The sequence below is a fragment of the Brassica napus genome, unplaced genomic scaffold (assembly GCF_020379485.1).
Source record: "Brassica napus cultivar Da-Ae unplaced genomic scaffold, Da-Ae ScsIHWf_643;HRSCAF=944, whole genome shotgun sequence".
Classification (NCBI taxonomy): Eukaryota; Viridiplantae; Streptophyta; class Magnoliopsida; order Brassicales; family Brassicaceae; genus Brassica; species Brassica napus.
This window is the reverse complement of record NW_026016703.1, coordinates 2962-15020: the sequence shown is the minus strand read 5'-3', so window position 1 is coordinate 15020 and position 12059 is coordinate 2962. Positions and strand designations below refer to the sequence as shown.

The 12059-nt window shown below is 32.9% G+C and overlaps 1 non-coding gene and 1 pseudogene across 1 annotated transcript; both read left to right on the top strand.

Annotated features, from left to right (window-relative positions):
* Window positions 1–1109: 1109 nt before the first annotated feature.
* Window positions 1110–1180, top strand: TRNAC-GCA. Its single transcript has one exon. It is a non-coding gene; the product is annotated as a tRNA-Cys (tRNA).
* Window positions 1181–8088: 6908 nt separating this feature from the next.
* Window positions 8089–11524, top strand: LOC125604867 (annotated as a pseudogene).
* Window positions 11525–12059: the final 535 nt, after the last annotated feature.

The following is a 12059-nucleotide window of genomic DNA, read 5'->3' as shown; positions in this document are numbered from 1 at the left end:
TTTTCCATCCCCGAGCATCTTTTTTGAATTTATCATTTATCCGTTTATTTTAAAAATCCCATATCTCATTCTTCACCGAATCATATAGATAGAATTCGATCTAGCAATAATGGAATTTCTATTCTGTTTACTGAATCACATGAAATTTTATCCAACTCCAAGATATATGGAATGTATGAAATCCGTATGAACGGAGACTAGATTCAATTGGAATTTTTTTTATAAGAAAGAGATCCGAATGGAACAGAATTTAGAAATACCGCTGGAACTTATGGAGTTTTGTAACGACTAGAAAAAAAGTAATTTCATTTTCACCTATGATATTACATATTCCAATTCGATCGCATACCATAAAAAACGGTATTCATGATAGGATCTGTTCGAGCAGATAAACATATAAGAAATAGAAAACTTTTTTTTAAACACTTTACTTTTTCATGTATTTGTATTTCATTGTTCAAAAAAATAGTTGCAGAAAAAAGATGGATTTTTACCTATTTTGAATAGAATATTTAGAATATCATTGAATTGAAGTAGGTAAGAAAACGTATGTTTTTTTATTTATTAATTTTAATTATTATTAAAATAAAAAAGAATGCACAGGTATATATATATGTCTCTTTTTCTTCTTTTATTGTGGTACAGTTCTATTTGGAACAGCACATGCTGTGCTCTACCAAAAATTAAAAATTTTTTTCAATGTATTCAATGAAAAATTTCAATACAAAAATTTATTGAGAATTACTCCTCAAAAGCATCCCTAGAGAGATAAAATACCCCATTATAGAGCTATACAAGGTAACGTATGTTCTGATTCTGGGGTTTACATATACTCATTATTAGTGTTATAATTCAAATGGAAGAAGATTTCTTTTTAATTGAAAAAACTCAAAATAGATTAGTTATAAATCTATTTCTAATGATTTTCTTATCTTATATTATTAGAAATAAAAAATGTAAATTTGAATTCAAAAAAGGTCATGAATTTACAGTCAATAGTTAATGGTTCTGATTTGTACTAGATTCTATATTTTGTGACTGAAAATCTATATTTTTTTCGGAGTTGAAAAAAAAACAAGAGAAAATTTGAATCTAGTACAAATCATTTTGGCGGCATGGCCGAGTGGTAAGGCGGGGGACTGCAAATCCTTTTTCCCCAGTTCAAATCCGGGTGCCGCCTCAACAGGAGACTTGAAATCTCCTGTTATAAAACTATAACAAACGTAGGAAAAGACTCTTGATACTTTCTTTTCGTGATTCTAAGCCCCTGGCTCTCGAGGTTCTATTCTCTAACCTAAAGTTTTACCTATCAGATTAGAGGAAAACTAAAACGAGTGGAGGGAAATCCATTAGATTGGATAGGCAGAGAGGGAATTAAATTAATAGTTTTGGAAAGGATCTAAGATACTTTGGATATAGACTCATGAAAGTGTCGGAATGCTCAGACATTCAATCAATATTAGATTAGATGAAGAATTGCCTTTCGTTTTACTTCAAATAAAAATAAAAAACGATAAAAGAAAGAAAAAAGATTATTCTTTCTACATATGAGTCAGATTTTTTGGATACTTCGAAAAGTATCTGTTTACTTGTGTTTACATCTTGTCGATTCTACTAGAAATTCTATAATTAAGAATAACTCAGTATAAGATAAGTGGATTTTTTGGAGTAGTTCATCAATGGTGACCAAATATCTCTCCCTTTTTTTGACTCTGCACCAGTGATTTCACTATTATTAGTGAACAATAATGGAAAAGTTTCTTCATATTCATAGGGGACAGAATTCACATGGATATAGTAAGTCTCGCATGGGCTGGTTTAATGGTAGTTTTTACATTTTCCCTCTCTCTCGTAGTGTGGGGAAGAAGTGGACTCTAGAAGTACTCCTAATTGCGATAATAATCAAACTCTATCAACCTGTATCAATTGTTTTAGTTTTCTAGACCGGCCGGCAATTTTTTTTAAGATCTTTTTTTAGAAATTGGATTTATGTTTTGTTTTATTGACTCATTTTATTTTTTGATATCAGAGTTTATACCGTTAACCATTCATGGGATAACCCCCTTTCGAAATCTCAAGAGGTTTCCATCGAATTCGGATTATCCGTATTAAATGGATCAAACAAACAAATGAAATTGAGAAAGTATGTACATAGATTTCATATTCTATATTAATTTATATTTACATTTATAAAGAAAAAGAGAGATATGGGTGGATTCCTTTATATTAAGATATTTCACTTGTATCTTTATACATTACAATAACCATAATGGCTAGTATGGTAGAAAGAGATCTCTTTCTACCATACTAGCGGGCCCCTTAGGATACTACTGAATCTAATGCATTCCTTTCATTTAAGACGAGAAATTGACATCCTTTTTTGTCATTGATAGTCAAATTGTATTCAAATTAATTATTTTGACTAACCGTTTTTACGTAAATTATAAGCAAAAAAGCAGTAGGAACGAGAATGAAGAGTGCAGTAGCAATAAATGCAAGAATATTGACTTCCATAATTAAATCGTTTATTATTTATTTTTTTTTCTTTGGAATATCTCGGGATTTAATCCCATAGAGATGAGAAATCTTTCGCTTGTAAACTCACTCAGATGAATTAGATTTCGATGATATCGAATGAAAGAAATATCATGAATAACAATATCGGAGCTATAAAATCGATTCATCGTCAAGAATTTAATAGTATAACATAGGAAGATCTTTTATCCACACCGAATACATAATGAGATTCCTGATCCAATAAAAAACTATTTATTTATGATTCTTTTTCACCGCTTTCTTTTCTACAACCTAGTACTTTCCTTGTACAATCATCTGATGAAATATCATAAAAAACCTTTTATACTTCGATTGTTTATAAAAAGAGTTTCTAAAGAACCTTAAATAAACAATAGAAATCAAATAGAGAAAACAAGTACGAAATTTCAATTTGAAATTTTCAAAATTTTGTTTTTGTAAGGGTCTATGATCTTTTTGTAAAACAAAGGAAATGTGATAAAGACGAGTCCCGAAAAAAAAAAACGAAAATATTCCAAAAAATTAACTATATTAAATTTTCTTACGAGTTTTTCTTCGACATCGACTCTAATCTTTAAAAAGAGCATATTCATTAGGGAAGACTAATTTGATCTTTTTTTTGAAACATCCTCTTTACTTGGTTGGATTCGAACTATTTTCACTTCCTTGACTTCATAGAAACAAAAGTATATATAGGTACTCTTGGCAAACGTATTATACGCTATCCTATTTTATTTTCCTACACGAGTTAATGGGAGATTAATTGACAAAAAGAGGAAACCCCATACAGTATCTCGTTCTTGAAGTGGTGAATGCTCTCAATAATTATAATTATACTAATTTACATATGTCTTTAAATTGGTGCAAAAGAAATACCCCTTTCTTTTGCTTGATGAAAAAAGAAAAATAAAACAAAAAGATAACCGAAACCATTTTGATCCCCTTGCCCAGAAACAAAAAGGGGAGTTTATGTCTTTTTTTTTAATTGAATCCGCCGGGACTGACGGGGCTCGAACCCGCAGCTTCCGCCTTGACAGGGCGGTGCTCTGACCAATTGAACTACAATCCCATGGAAATAAAGCGGGTAGCTTACATATTCCTTCTTATGATTTCATCATAATCATTTCAATTTTAGATTCAAATTAGTGTTTTGTAACAAAGAAAATCACAAGTAATATATTGATATCTATATGGATATCACTAAAGTGATATCAAGGCCGATTACTAGTAATCCTTGCATTATTCTAAAATCGATTGATAATCTATTTTTTATTGTAATTTTTTATGGAAAACAAAAAGTAACGAGCCACAAGAAATAAAGAAAAAAGTAAAGTCGAAATATACCCAGATATTTGACTTTTTTCTTACCCTTCTCTGTCAATTATGCAAAACAAAAAAGGTTATGTAGACAGCGAATTATTGGGCCGAGCTGGATTTGAACCAGCGTAGACATATTGCCAACGAATTTACAGTCCGTCCCCATTAACCGCTCGGGCATCGACCCAGGAAGAATCTATTCGAACTTTATGGATAATCCATGATCAACTTCCTTTCGTAGTACCCTACCCCAGGGGAAGTCGAATCCCCGCTGCCTCCTTGAAAGAGAGATGTCCTGAACCACTAGACGATGGGGGCATACTTGCTCAACCGCCATCATACTATGATCATAGTATGATCAGTTTTTTAAAATGTCAATATAATCAAATGGTATGACTAGCTTATAAGATTTTTTTTTTTTCTTATAGCTATTCATATCATTTTTTATATTTACAATTTTAAAAACTGATATACTAAATCATATTTATATGATGGAAATATGAAAAAAAAAAAAAAATCGAAAAAAGTCAGTAAAAATCTCTTTAAAGAAGGCAGCGGGGAAAAAACTTAAAAAGGGGGTAAGGGTATACGAAGGACGTTATCATGATTAATCCTAAAAGTTCGAATAATTCTTCCTAGGGTGTCGATGCCCATCTTTTTAATTAGGACGACCTGTAAATTCGTTGGCAATATGTCTACGCTGGTTCAAATCCAGCTCGGCCCAATAATTCGCTGTCTATATATATTTTTGTTTTGCATAATTGACAAAAGGGTAAAAAAAGCAAATATCTGGGTATATTTCGACTTTTACTTTTTTCTTTATTTCTTGGTGCTCGTTTACTTTTTGTTTCCATAAAAATTACAATAAAAATAGATTATCAATCGATTTTAGATAATGCAAGGATTACTAGTAATCGGCCTTGATATCACTTAGTGATACCATATAGATATCATATATTACTTGTGATTTTCTTGTTCAAAACACTAATTTGATCTAAAATTTAAATGATTATGATGAAATCATAAGAAGGAATATGTAAGCTACCCGCTTTATTTCCATGGGATTGTAGTTCAATTGGTCAGAGCACCGCCCTGTCAAGGCGGAAGCTGCGGGTTCGAGCCCGTCAGTCCCGGCGGATTCAATTAAAAAAAAGACATAAACTCCCCTTTTTGTTTCTGGGCAAGGGGATCAAATGGTTTCGGTTATCTTTTTGTTTTATTTTTCTTTTTTCATCAAGCAAAAGAAAGGGTATTTCTTTTGCACCAATTTAAAGACATATGTAATTAGTATAATTTAATTATTGGAGCATTCACCACTTCAAGAACGAGATACTGTATGGGTTTCCTCTTTTTGTCATAAATCTCCCATTAACTCGTGTAGGAAATAAAATAGGATAGCGTATAATACGTTTTCCATAGTACCTATATATACTTTTGTTTCTATGAAGTCAAGGAAGTGAAAATAGTTCGAATCCAACCAAGTAAAGAGGATGTTTCAAAAAAAAAGATCAAATTAGTCTTCCCTAATGAATATGCTCTTTTTAAAGATTAGAGTCGATGTCGAAGAAAACTCGTAAGAAAATTTAATATAGTTAATTTTTTGGAATTTTTCGTTTTTTTTTTTCGGGACTCGTCTTTATCACATTTCCTTTGTTTTTACAAAAAGATCATAGACCCTTTACAAAAACAATTTTGAAAATTTCAATTGAAATTTCGTACTTGTTTTCTCTATTTGATTTCTATTGTTTTTTAAGTTCTTTAGAAACTCTTTTATAAACAATCGAAGTATAAAAGGTTTTTTTATTGATATTTTCATCAGATGATTGTACAAGGAAAGTACTAGGTTGTAGAAAAGAAAGCGGTGAAAAAGAATCATAAATAAATAGTTTTTTATTGGATCAGGAATCTCATTATGTATTCGGTGTGGATAAAAGATCTTCCTATGTATACTATTAAATTCTTGACGATGAATCGATTTTATAGCTCCGATTTGTTATTCATGATATTTCTTTCATTCGATATCATCGAAATCTAATTCATCTGAGTGAGTTTACAAGCGAAGATTTCTCATCTTCTATGGGATTTAATCCCGAGATATTCCAAAGAAAAAAAAAATAATAAACGATTTAATTATGGAAGTCAATATTCTTGCATTTATTGCTACTGCACTCTTCATTCTCGTTCCTACTGCTTTTTGCTTATAATTTACGTAAAAACGGTAGTCAAAATAATTAATTTGAATACAATTTTGACTATCATGACAAAAAAGGATGTCAATTTCTCGTCTTAATGAAAGGAATGCATTAGATTCAGTAGTATCCTAAGGGGCCGCTAGTATGGTAGAAAGAGATCTCTTTCTACCATACTACCATTATGGTTATTGTAATGTATAAAGATACAAGTGAAATATCTTAATAAAAGGAATCCACCCATATCTCTCTTTTTCTTTATAAATGTAATATAAATTAATATAGAATATGAATCTATGTACATACTTCTCAATTTCATTTGTTTGTTTGATCCATTTAATACGGATAATCCGAATTCGATGGAAACCTCTTGAGATTTCGAAGGGGGTTATCCCATGAATGGTTAACGGTATAAACTCTGATATCAAAAATAAAATGAGTCAATAAACAAAACATAAATCCAATTTTCTAAAAAAAGATCTTAAAAAAAATTGCCGGCCGGTCTAGAAAACTAAAACAATTGATACAGGTTGATAGAGTTTGATTATTAAGCGCAATAGGAGTACTTCTAGAGTCCACTTCTTCCCCACACTACGAGAGAGAGGAAATGTACAAACTACCATTAAACCAGCCCATGCGAAGACTTACTATATCCATTGAATCTGTCCCCTATGAAATGAGAAACTTTTCCATTATTGTTCACTATAATGTGAAATCCACTGGTGCAGAGTCAAAAAAGGGAGAGATATTTGGTCACCATTGATGAACTACTCCAAAAAATCCACTTATCTTATACTGAGTTATTCTTAATTATAGAATTCTAGTAGAATCGACAAGATGTAAACACAAGTAAACAGATACTTTTCGAAGTATCCAAAAAATCTGACTCATATGTAGAAAGAATAATCTTTTTTCTTTCTTTTATCGTTTTTTATTTTTATTTGAAGTAAACGAAGGCAATTCTTCATCTAATCTAATATTGATTGAATGTCTGAGCATTCCGACACTTTCATGAGTCTATATCAAAGTATCTTCGATCCTTTCCAAAACTATTAATTTAATTCCCTCTCTGCCTATCCAATCTAATGGATTTCCCTCCACTCGTTTTAGTTTTCCTCTATCTGATAGGTAAAACTTTAGGTTAGAGAATAGAACCTCGAGAGCCAGGGGCTTAGAATCACGAAAAGAAAGTATCAAGAGTCTTTTCCTACGTTGTTATAGTTTTTATAACAGGAGATTTCAAGTCTCCTGTTGAGGCGGCACCCGATTTGAACTGGGGAAAAAGGATTTGCATCCCCCCCTTACCACTCGGCCATGCCGCCAAATGATTTGTACTAGATTCCAAATTTTCTCTTGTTTTTTTCAACTCCGAAAAAAATATAGATTTTCAGTCACAAAATATAGAATCTAGTACAAATCAGAACATTAACTATTGACTGTAAATTCATGACTTTTTTTGAATTCAAATTTACATTTTTTATTTCTAATAATATAAGATAAGAAAATCATTAGAAATAGATTTATAACTAATCTTTTTGAGTTTTTTTCAATTAAAAAGAATCTTCTTCCATTTGAATTATAACACTAATAATGAGTATATGTAAACCCCAGAATCAGACATACGTTACCTTGTATAGCTCTATAATTGGGTATTTTATCTCTCTAGGGATGCTTTTGAGGAGTAATTCTCAATAAATTTTTGTATTGAAATTTTTCATTAATACATTGAAAAAATTTTTAATTTTTGGTAGAGCCACAGCATGTGCGTTCCAAATAAACTGTACCAATAAAAGAAGAAAAGAGACATATATATATACCTGTGCATTCTTTTTTATTTTACTAATAATTAAAATTAATAAATAAAAAAACATACGTTTTCTTACCTACTTCAATTCAATGAATTCCTAAATATTCTATTCAAAATAGGTAAAAATCCATCTTTTTCTGCAACTATTTTTTTGAACAATGAAATACAAATACATGAAAAGTAATGTTTAAAAAAAGTTTTCTATTTCTTATATGTTTATCTGCTCGAACAGATCCTATCATGAATACCGTTTTTTATGGTATGCGATCGAATTGGAATATGTAATATCATAGGTGAAATGAATTACTTTTTTTCTAGTCGTTACAAAACTCCATAAGTTCCAGCGTTATTTCTAATTTCTGTTCCATTCGGATCTCTTTCTTATAAAAAAAATTCCAATTGAATCTAGTCCGTTCATACGTTTCATACATTCCATATATCTTGGAAGTTGGATAAAATTTCATGTGATTCAGTAAACAAATAGAAATTCCATTATTGCTAGATCGAATTCTATTCTATATGATTCGGTGAAGAATGAGATTGGGATTTTTAAAATAAACGGATAAATGATAAATTCAAAAAGATGCTCGGGATGGAAAAGAGGGAACATCTACAATACCCGGATTTAATCAGTATACAATTGAAGGGTTTTATCGGTTTATTGATCAGTTTTAATAGAAGAACTTTCGCAATTTCCAAAAATTGAAGATATAGAATCACGAAATTGAATTTCATTATTTGTGGAAACATATCAATTGGTAGAACCTCTGATAAAAACTGATGCTGTCTATGAATTACTTACATATTCTTCTGAATTATATGTATCCGCGGGATTAATTTGGAAAACATAGGAATATGCAAGAACAAAGATTTTTATGGAAACATTCCTTTAATGAATTCCCTTGGAACTTCTATAGTAAACGGAATATACCGAGTTGTGATCAATCAATATTACAAAGTCCTGGTATCTATTACCAGTCAGAATTGGATCATAACGGGATTTCGGTCTATACCGGCACCATAATATCAGATGGGGGGGCAGCTAGAATTAGAGATTGTAAAAAAGCAAGAATATGGGCTCGTGTGAGTAGGAAACAGAAAATATCTATCTAGTTCTATCATCAGCTATGGGTTCGAATCTAAGAGAAATTCTAGAGAATGTTTGCTACCCTGAACTTTTTCTTATCTTTCTTACCGATAAGGAGAAAAAAAAATTGGGTCAAAAGAAATGCTATTTTGGAGTTTTATCAACAATTTCTTGTGTAGGTGGGGATCCAATATTTTCTTCTGAATCCTTATGTAAGGAATTACAAAAAAAATTCTTTCACCAATGTGTGAATTGGGGAGGATTGGTCGCCGAAATATTAACTGGAGACTTAATCTAATATACCTCAGACAATATATTTTTGTTACCGAGGATAGATTAGCAGCTGCCGATCATTTGATTGGGATGAAATTTGGAATGGGTACACTTGATGATATGATCATTTGAAAATAAACGTATTCGCTCTGTAGCGGATCTTTTACAAGACCAGCTCGGGTTGGCTCTGGCTGTTAGAAATGTATTTAAGGGAACTATAGGCGGAGCAATTAGGCAAATTGATACCTACTCCTCAAATTTGGAACTTCAAACTCCGTAACAACTACTTATGAATCCTTTTTCGGATTACATCCATTATCTCAGTTTTGGATCGCACTAATCCATTGACACAATCGTTCATGGGAGAAATTGAGTTATGTGGGCCCTGGCGGATTAACCGGGCGAACTGCTAATTTTCGAATACAGATTCCATCCTAGTCACTACGGGCGTATTTCCCCATTGACACTCTGAAGGAATCAATGTGGGACTTATGGATCTTTTCAATTCATGCCATGATTGGTGATTGGGGTCGTTAGAAAGTCCGTTTTATAACTCGTTGAGAATCAAAAAAGGCGCGGATACGGATGCTTTTTTTATCACCAAGTCAGATGAATATTATATGATAGCGGCAGGATTCTTTTGGCTCTTAATCGGGGCATTCAAGAAGAACAGGCTGTACCAGCTCGATACCGCCAAAATTTTTGACTATCGCATGGGAAGAGGTTCATCTTCGAAGCATTTTTCCTTTCAAATATTTTTCCCATTGGAGCTTCCCTAATTCCTTTTATCGAACATAATGATGCGAATCGAGCTTTAATGAGTTCTAATATGCAACGTCGCAGTTCCACTTTCTCGGTCGCGAAAAGTGCATTGTTGGCAACTGGATTGGAACGCCAAGTGGCTTTAGATTCGGGGGTTCCGCTATAGCCGAACACGAGGGAAAAATCCTTTATACTGACACTGAGAAGATATTTTATCGGGAATGAGAATACTTTAAGTATTCCATTAATTATGTATCACGCTCAACAAAAATACTTGTATGCATCAAAAACCTCAGGTTCGCCGGGTAAATGTATTAAAAAGGGACAGATTTTAGCAGATGGTGCTGCTACGTTGGTGGGAACTCGCCTTGGGGAAAATATATTAGTGGCTTATATGCCATGGGAAGGAATACAATTTTGAAGATGCGTACTCATTAGTGAGTGTCTAGTAATGGTGATATTTATACTTCTTTCCACATACGGAAATATGAAATTCAGACGCATGTGACAACCCAGGTCCTGAAAGGATCACTAAGGAAATACCGCATCTAGAGGGCCGTTTACTCCGAAATTTAGACAAAAATGGAATTGTGATGCTAGGATCGTGGTTGAAACGGGTGATATTTTAGTAGGTAAATTAACGCCTCAGATGGCGAAAGAATCCTCGTATGCTCCGGAAGATAGATTATTACGGGCCATACTTGGCATTCAGGTATCGACTTCAAAAGAAACTTGTTTAAAATTGCCCATAGGTGGTAAGGTCGAGTTATTGATGTGAGATGGGTTCAGAAAAAGGGGGGTTTTTATACCCCGAAATAATTCGTGTATATATTTCACAGAAACGTGAAATCAAGTAGTGATAAAGTAGCCGGAAGACATGGAAATAAAGGTATCATTTCCAAATTTTGCCTAGACAGGATATGCCTTATTTGCAAGACGGGAGACCCGTGGATATGGTCTTCAACCCATTAGGAGTACCCTCACGCATGAATGTAGGACAGATATTTGAATGCTCGCTTGGGTTAGCGGGAAGTTTGCTAGATAGACATTCGAATAGCCCCTTTTGATGAGAGATATGACAAGAGGCTTCGAGAAAACTCGTATTTTCTGAATTATATGAAGCTAGTAAGCAAACAGCCAATCCATGGGTATTTGAACCCGAGTATCCAGGAAAAAGCCGCATTTTTGATGGAAGAACGGAGATCCTTTTGAACAGCCTGTGATAATAGAAAGCCCTATATCTTGAAATTAATTCATCAGGTGATGATAAAATACCGGACGTTCTAGTGGACATTATGCACTTGTTACACAACAACCCCTTAGAGGCCGTTCTAAGCAGGGGGGCAGCGGGTAGGCGAAATGGAGGTTTGGGCTCTAGAGGGTTTGGTGTTGCTCATATTTTACAAGAGATGCTTACTTATAATCTGATCATATTAGAGCTCGCCAGAAGTACTTGGTACCACTATCATTGGAGAAACAATACCTAAACCAGAAGATGCTCCAGAATCTTTTCGATTACTTGTTCGAGAACTACGATCTTTGGCTCTGAACTGAATCATTTCTTGTATCTGAGAAGAATTTCAGATTAATAGGAAGGAAGTTTAATCGGAATGAATCACAAATTTCTTATATGATCGATCGGTATAAACATCAACAACTCCGATTGATTAGTTTCTCCTCAGCAAATAATGCTTGGGCCACTAAAAAATACCTAATGGAAGATAGTTGGAGAGGTGACAAAACCCTATACTTTTCATTACAAAACCAATAAACCGGAAAAAGATGGATTATTTTGTGAAAGGATTTTTGGCCTATAAAGAGTGGAATTTGCGCTTGTGGATTATCGAGTGATCGGAGATGAAAAAGAAGACTCGCAATTTTTGTGAACAATGTGGAGTTGAATTTGTTGATTCTCGGATACGAAGATATCAAATGGGATACATAAACTGACATGTCCTGTAACTCATGTATGGTATTTGAAACGTCTTCCTAGTTATATTGCGAATCTTTTAGATAAACCTCTTAAGAATTAGAAGGTCTAGTATAACTGCGATGTGTGATTTGATCGAAATTTTTATTTTTAAGAATG